This window comes from Danio rerio, chromosome 9, assembly GCF_052040795.2.
Source record: "Danio rerio strain M-AB ecotype USA chromosome 9, GRCz13ab, whole genome shotgun sequence".
Taxonomy (NCBI): domain Eukaryota; kingdom Metazoa; phylum Chordata; class Actinopteri; order Cypriniformes; family Danionidae; genus Danio; species Danio rerio.
In genome coordinates, this window is record NC_141029.1 from 22741957 (window position 1) to 22749509 (window position 7553).

The window sequence follows — 7553 nt, forward strand, 5'->3', positions numbered from 1 at the left end:
AGCATACGGAGAGTGTGTTTGAAATGTTCCTGACATCTCCACTATTCCCCGACGCTTGAGTCATCCGGCTGATTTAAAGCATCTACTGACCGCTTTTCACCTCATAACCTATATTTTCTTCCTTTATTACTCGGACATCAGTGATTGTGTCATTTCTTAATAAAAATAATAACCGCAACTCAAATAAAAAAAAGAAAGAAAGAAAGAAATGCACAGTTGTCTTGGTTTTGAGTTTACATTTACATCATTTGTCATTAAGTAGATGCGTTTATGCATTTTATTTTTAAATCTGGAAGACGTATTATTAGAGCATTTTCTCATCTGCAAGACATCCTATTTAGCGTATCTTTTCAGAAGTTAAATAGATGTTTAGAATAGGTAACTCAAATAGTTTGAGGAAACCGATTGCAACAAACCATTTAAGTTAAAAAACTAATCCTAATAAATACTGTGTACTTAATCTATTTGAGTAAACAAAGGAATTTGAGCACAGTAAAACACAATAAATGAAGAGAACTCAAACCATCTGAGTACTGTAAAAACATCTACTTAGCATATTTTTTCAGATGTTAAATAGATGTTTAGAATAAGCAACTCAAACTGTTTGAAAAAAACGATTGCAACAAACCATTTGAGTTAAAAAACTCATCTATATGAGTACTGTGAACTTACTCCATTTAAGTTAAAGTAATGAAGTATTTAATTAACTCACCTTCAACACTGAGTTCAAAACTCTTTACAAATGAGTAGAATTAACTTTCAGCCAATTTTGAGTTAACTACACTCATTTCATTTGATCAAGTTGACTTCGGTTTTACAATGTAGAAAACGTCAATTTAGAGTAGTCTTTAAGATGTTTCAAATTGAAAGTGTTCAATTTTTCAGATCTTTGAACACTGCAGATGTTTTCCAGACCAAATGATCTTCGAAATGCATCTTGTAGATGTAAACATGCTCTCAACAAAGCAACGTTGCACAATCCATGCTGTAAAGCACTTTATTATTATACATATGCACTATTCCTAGTCTCTAGTTATGAGTTTACGGTTTCAAATGATCTGCGTAGAGCAAGTTCAAAGTTAACTGACTCAAAATGAGCCAAGAACATGTGAGCATGTGTGAATGATTCAGTGGTTACTGAAAAATTACCATATCAGTAATTTCTGCTGAATGTAAATTTGGTCTAAAGCAGTTTAGGCCCACTTTATGAAAAAAAAAAAAAAAGTTTGCCACCCTGTATTCCCAAGGTAGGTTTTATTTTAATATTAAAAATAACAATTAAATCGATCCCAATTACTGACCATGCATTTTCCCATGCAGCTGTCATTGCCGATAATGCTTTACTCATTTTTCCCTTTTGAAGTCTGTTTATTCATTGCATGTTCAGATTTGTTTAAATAAAAAAAAAACACTAAGATTTTACTCATTTATTGCATTTGCTGCATTTATTTAATAAAAAATACAGTTATAATTGTGAAATGTTGTTGCACTATAAAATAACTGTCCAAAAGTAGTTAATTTATTTAAATAATTTATTCCAGTGATTTTTAAAATTAATTTTTAGTATCACATGATCCTTCAGAAATCATACTAATATTATTTATTATTAATTAATTCATTCAGTCATTCATTCATTTTCTTTTCTGCTAAGTCCCTTTTTTAATTTGGGGTCGTCACTGCGGGATGAACCGCCAACTATTCCAGCACGTTTTTACGTAGCGGATGCCCTTCCAGCCGCAACCCATCTCTGGGAAACATCCACACACACTCATTCACATTCATACACTACGGACAATTTAGCCTACCCAATTCACCTGTACCGCATGTCTTTGGACTGTGAGAGAAACCGGAGCACCCGGAGGAAACCCACGCAAACGCAGGGAGAACATGCAAACTCCACACAGTAACACAAACTGACCCAGCCGAGTCTCGAACCAGCGACCTTCTTGCTGTGAGGCGACAGCACTACCCATTGCGCCACTGCGTCGCCCGATTAATTATTATCATTATTATTAGTAGTATTATTGTTATTATTATTATTAATGTAATAGTAATAAAACAGTAATGACTGGAATTTAATTTAGTTTGAATTTCATTTGAAAGTACATACAAAAACAAAGCAGGTATTTGATATTTAAATAAATATTTAACAATTTAACTTTTTTTAACATTTAATAATTGCTGCCTTGACGAACAGAACAACAATTTTCTTTGAAAAAACAAAAACCTTGAAAAAAACTGACCTGTGTATATATATGTATATATGTGTGTGTGTGCGTGCGTGCGTGTGTGTGTGTGCGTGCGTGCGTGTGTGTGTGTGTACAGTTAAAATCAAAATCATTAGCAATTAGTGATTTTTTTTTTTCTTTTTAAATTATTTCCCAAATGATGTTTAACAAAGCAAGGAATTTTTCACAGCACTTACGATAATATTTTTTTCTTCTGGAGAAAGTCTTATTTGTTTTATTTCGGCTAGAATAAAAACAGTTTGATTTTTTAAAAGTTCAAAACCATTTTAAGATTAATATTATTAGCCCCTTTAAGCAGTATATATTTTTCGATATTTTACAGAACAAATCGTTTATTCAATGGTTCAAGTTTTCTTACAAAATAAACAATTAAGCAATTAAGTCTACTTTTAATACAGTAGACGACATGAGTTTATATACTCACATTGCCAGATTTGTTACACTACTTGGGTCTGTTCATTCTGTTAAATTAAACCATGACACCATTATAAAATAACATTTGTTCAATATTTAAATAAAAATCGTAATAATTTATATATAAGTATAAAAACTTAAAGAATAAGACACCGTAAACTTTTTTGGAGACTGGTAATCACTGACATCTTACAACAGCAAAAACAAATAAAATTGAAGTCAGTTACTACTGTTTTGAAACATTCATCAAAACACCTTTTTGTGTTCAAGAGAAGAAAGAAAGTTAAAAAGGTTAAGTGGAGGATGAGTAAATGAGTTTTCCTTTTTGGATGAACTATCCCTTTAAAAGCTTTTGCTAAAGCTTACTTGACCACTGGGCGGCAGCATTGCCTTTCCAAAAAAGATATTTAACCAAGACTTCAGTGACTGTCCATCTTAATGCTTTCTTTCAAACCTCCAGACCTGAAATCTTGTCAAAAAGTCATTGCTTCGTTTTGCTCACTGAGCACTTAGTATTATGAAGTTTGTGCTTCTTGAAAGATCTGGGATAACAGTTAGCATTTGCATTTGCTAACTACTTTTCATTTCTATTAACATTTTATTTAATGCAAAAAAGGTAACTAGAAATCAAGATAACAGTAACAATTTTGCCACTCAAGTTACCAATTCATCTTTCATTCTTTCTATCATGCCCTCGTTTTATTCTCTCCATCACCTTCATTTTTCTGCTTTCTTCTATCAGTCACAGCTGGCGGCCATATTTCAGTGTTGAAAGTCACCGCTGAATTCACTCCCACCATGAAAACGATTTCAAGCAGCAACAGATGACCTCAGGCCCAGTGTGTTTACATTTAAATTGAGATAAAGCAACCAAGATCTGATTTCCGAATGTCATTTTTTTGTTGGAGGGCCCTGTTCAGTGATTCACCAGAGGTGTGGAGAGAAACAGAGGCTTTCGTTGCTTTGTGAAGCCCATTACAAGCACCAAGCCACACGCAGAGAGAGACATTTTTAAAAGCTCTCTCTAGAAATCCACACAGCTGATGTAATTAGTCATTTCAGAGTCATGCACTTCATAATACTCCCTATAAACAGACATTCAATCCTTTCCTCAGCGTTCACTGTTTATCCTTGTCTTTTACAATCCGTTCTGGACCACCGTCTGTTTATCCTTCCTCAACAATAATGCTTCTATACTGCCACACAGGAATGCTGTTCATTTGTCCAATTAAACAAGGAAAATAAATATAGATCGATTATAGACACAGTGTCGAGATTTGTTCCCAAAATACTTTTATAACAGTGCACAACTTTCAGATTTACGATGCACATGCAGCAGGGGTGATGAATGAAATATGTCCTCCTGGCATGTTTTTTTCCCCCCAAAGGTTTGATCTACATCATTATCCAAATATATCCTGGCATAAATCTGGATTACACAAGCAAACCGGCCTTCTGTTTGTTAAGAAATTTACACAATAAAAAGGCATACGGATATATACATATTTAGACATTGAGGAGTAGCTGAAGTGATGAGGATGACAGTGAACATTGTTTCACTGTAAAAAATTATATAAACAATTAGTCATGACAGCATATGTTTTTAGTTCATTGTAACATATTAAACTAAGTTAATCATGTTCTAACTTACTTTTCTAAGTTATGCAAGTAGTTTTAACAATATAAGTCCAATGGACTCATAAGGTTAAGTTAATTCAGCATAAAAATAAGGAAACCAGGATTTATTTACAGTGTTGAGAGGTCAGTGTGACTTCATAGATGCACACTTATGAAGGCAGATGTACAGAGCGACACGTGGTGAATATGACCTGACTTTCTTCCCACGTTCATAACTAATATAAAATGGTTGAATGCAATGGAGGCTGTCGCACCCATGTGTTATTCACCCAGTGTGCCTGCTTTAGATTTTAAGACATGTCCACTGAAGATTTATGGCCTATACATTTTTGAAGTATTACAAAAATGGGGCTGGATGTCACGGTGTCAAAAGTCCAGCTGCATAACTGAGTGTTGTTTTTTTAAAATTATTATTATCTCATATAAATATCATTACATTATTATTATAAATGATAGTGACAGAAAAAGGTTTGATGGTTTTGTATGTTCCAATATGATTTATTTAAGTTAAAACTAAGCTAAATGTTAATTTATATTTATGACTTTTTAATTACAATTGTAATTTCTCCATCTCACTTTAATAAGTACAGTGTTTAATAAGTAAAACTGGCCTCAGACAGTTTAGTTTAGTCTGAGTCAAACTTGCAGGAAATACCAGGCTTTGCTAAGGCTGGTTATTTTACCAGCGATTAAAGTTAATACAGATTTCAAAGAAAAATTTTTTTTTTAAATATGTAAACATAAGCTGGACCTCAACAGATCATATCAATGTCATAACGAATGCTCAAATAATATAGCCATTTACAGCAAGCATAGTGTTTTTAGTCAGATTGTGTCGTCTGTCATATACAGTAGTTCTATAGGTCTGTTATTTTTATTAAAGAAGATGTATTATTTGAGTTTATCACCAGAAATATAGAAACTGTATTATGTAAAAAAAAAAAAAAAGGGTTCAATATCGGGATCGGATCTGTATCAGTCAACACTCAAAATTTTGGTATCGGGATTGAATCGCTTTTAAAAACAATGGTGTGGTGCATCCCCTGTCATAACTAGGGCCAGACAGAACATTTTCTGCTATTTCTGTACAGAATTCTGTTAAAAAACTGCGGATTTATGTGGAATGATTTTGGGAGTATCATAACTAAAACCGTATATATGAAATAAAAAGTAATACCTTTTTAACATTTATTTAATGTTTACAAGACAAATCCAGTTAGATCCACTTTATTTAGTAAAAAAAAGCAAGTCTCTCATATAATATAGACAGAAAATATTACTTTACAAACTGTATTGTAAATAAACCATATGAATAATTTCATTTTAGCCAATAATATTACTGAAATGAATAAAAAACTGAATAAATTAAAATTTACACACATTTACACAAGTAAATAAACAGAATCAATGATGGGCTAAAGATCTGTGAATTCTCTGTGCGCAGATTCCGTGTGGTCCTAGTCATAACTATTTACATGATTACAATTTGAAAATAGAATGGATAATAATTTTTAGTTTTAGTTTTATTAAATTATTATTTAATTAAATTGTATTAAATTGTATTAAATTATTAACTTAATTATTATTAGCAGTAGTATTTTGTTTATTACCTTTCTATTTTTGCAGTATATGGCATTTCATTGACATCTCCTGTTTAACGCACTTGGCAAACACCAAACAGGTGCACAGTATGACTAAAAATAAGGCAAAATAACCATTGGATTAAGCTGACATTGCAATTTTGACCGTTTTAACAATTCTTCAAATAGGACAGCAGTTTATTTTACAATAATTGCAAAAAACTATGCAAGAACGCCTTATGAAAAAAACAAGTATACCTATAAATCTCACAGTTCCTGTAACAGTCGTTAAGCAGCGAATAAATATTTTATTATTCATTTTTCTAATTGTATCAATCTCTAACATATTTTATAGAGTAGAAATCAGGCCAAAACAAACAAAGTAAACGTTTTTAAATTTCTTAACCATAATAATTTTTCAGTAGATCCTCTGTGACACTCATGGGGCCATTAAATATATTCTTATGGTGTCAAAAAAGTCAAAAAACACTGTAACGCCTTTTTAATTAAAGAGTTTACATTATGATAATTTAACTTTTAAAGTCAATATTTGAGTTTATTTTCTTAACAGAAATTGCTACTTAAAAAACTAAACTTGTACAAAGTGTAACACCTAGCCCCGGCCTCCCCTTCAGACCACTGGCTTCAGCTGTCCAACAACAGGTGTGAACAGGAAAATCCAACATCCGCGATCTCAAGCAGAGGATCAGTGAGGATGATGGGATCTCCTGTCCTATGGATCACTTTGTTTTGTCCCCTGATCTGTCTGGGTTTTGTATGCCGTTTCTCTCAGTTGGAAACACGTGCAATTATCTCCAATTAATGGAGGTCACCGGGGTCTGTTATGTAAACATCCCAGTGTCAAAGACAATAGACGGAGTGTCTGAGGACAACAGCATAGAATCTCAGTGTATTTGTAAGTCTCAGCTCAGCTGGACTGTGAAGAAATGCTATGAAGTCCCTCTGGCATCAAGACTCGATAAATTCTGCCAAGTCTGTGAAGAATTGAAAGTAAACCAAGTCAAAAATGAGCCGTAAAAAGCGAATTATACACAAAAAAAGTCAGTGAAAGGTTGTATTCATTAGAGACTGTATGGTTTTTCTTTTTACTGGGAACATGTGGACTCAGAGCCCCACATGTCAGAAGTGCCTACGGGGATGCGATATTCATGCCTGACATGGGTATGTTCGTTCCCTTTAAGGTTTACTTCGTCTTTTAAGAAAAAAAAGGGAGTATAGGACAAAATAAAAATGTCCCGAAGGCATGCAAGCTGTCATAACCATCCCTCCCCCACCGCCAGACCACCCAAACCGCAGAGCGACCCGTCAATCATCAAACATATGCCTTCATTTTTATAGACTAAGCAGTAAAACCTTCTCAAATTAGCACTAAAGATCCCACATTTCTGATGGGAAGGTATACCAAGAGATATAAACACATCGGCTCGCCTAAAATGTTTTGTTTTCCTTCTATTTCATTCACCACAACCACCGAAAAAACAAGCCAAGGAGTGCTGCCTGCCACCGTCCTGTACGGGAGCGCTCAAGGTTCCACGCGGCCTCCTTTCCATCTGTCAGCGCGCCGGGATTGAGACGTAGATCTGGCTCTAATCTTTTGGCCAGTGATCACACCTCAGCCGGTCCCACATCACAGGAGCCCCTCCACCAGCAT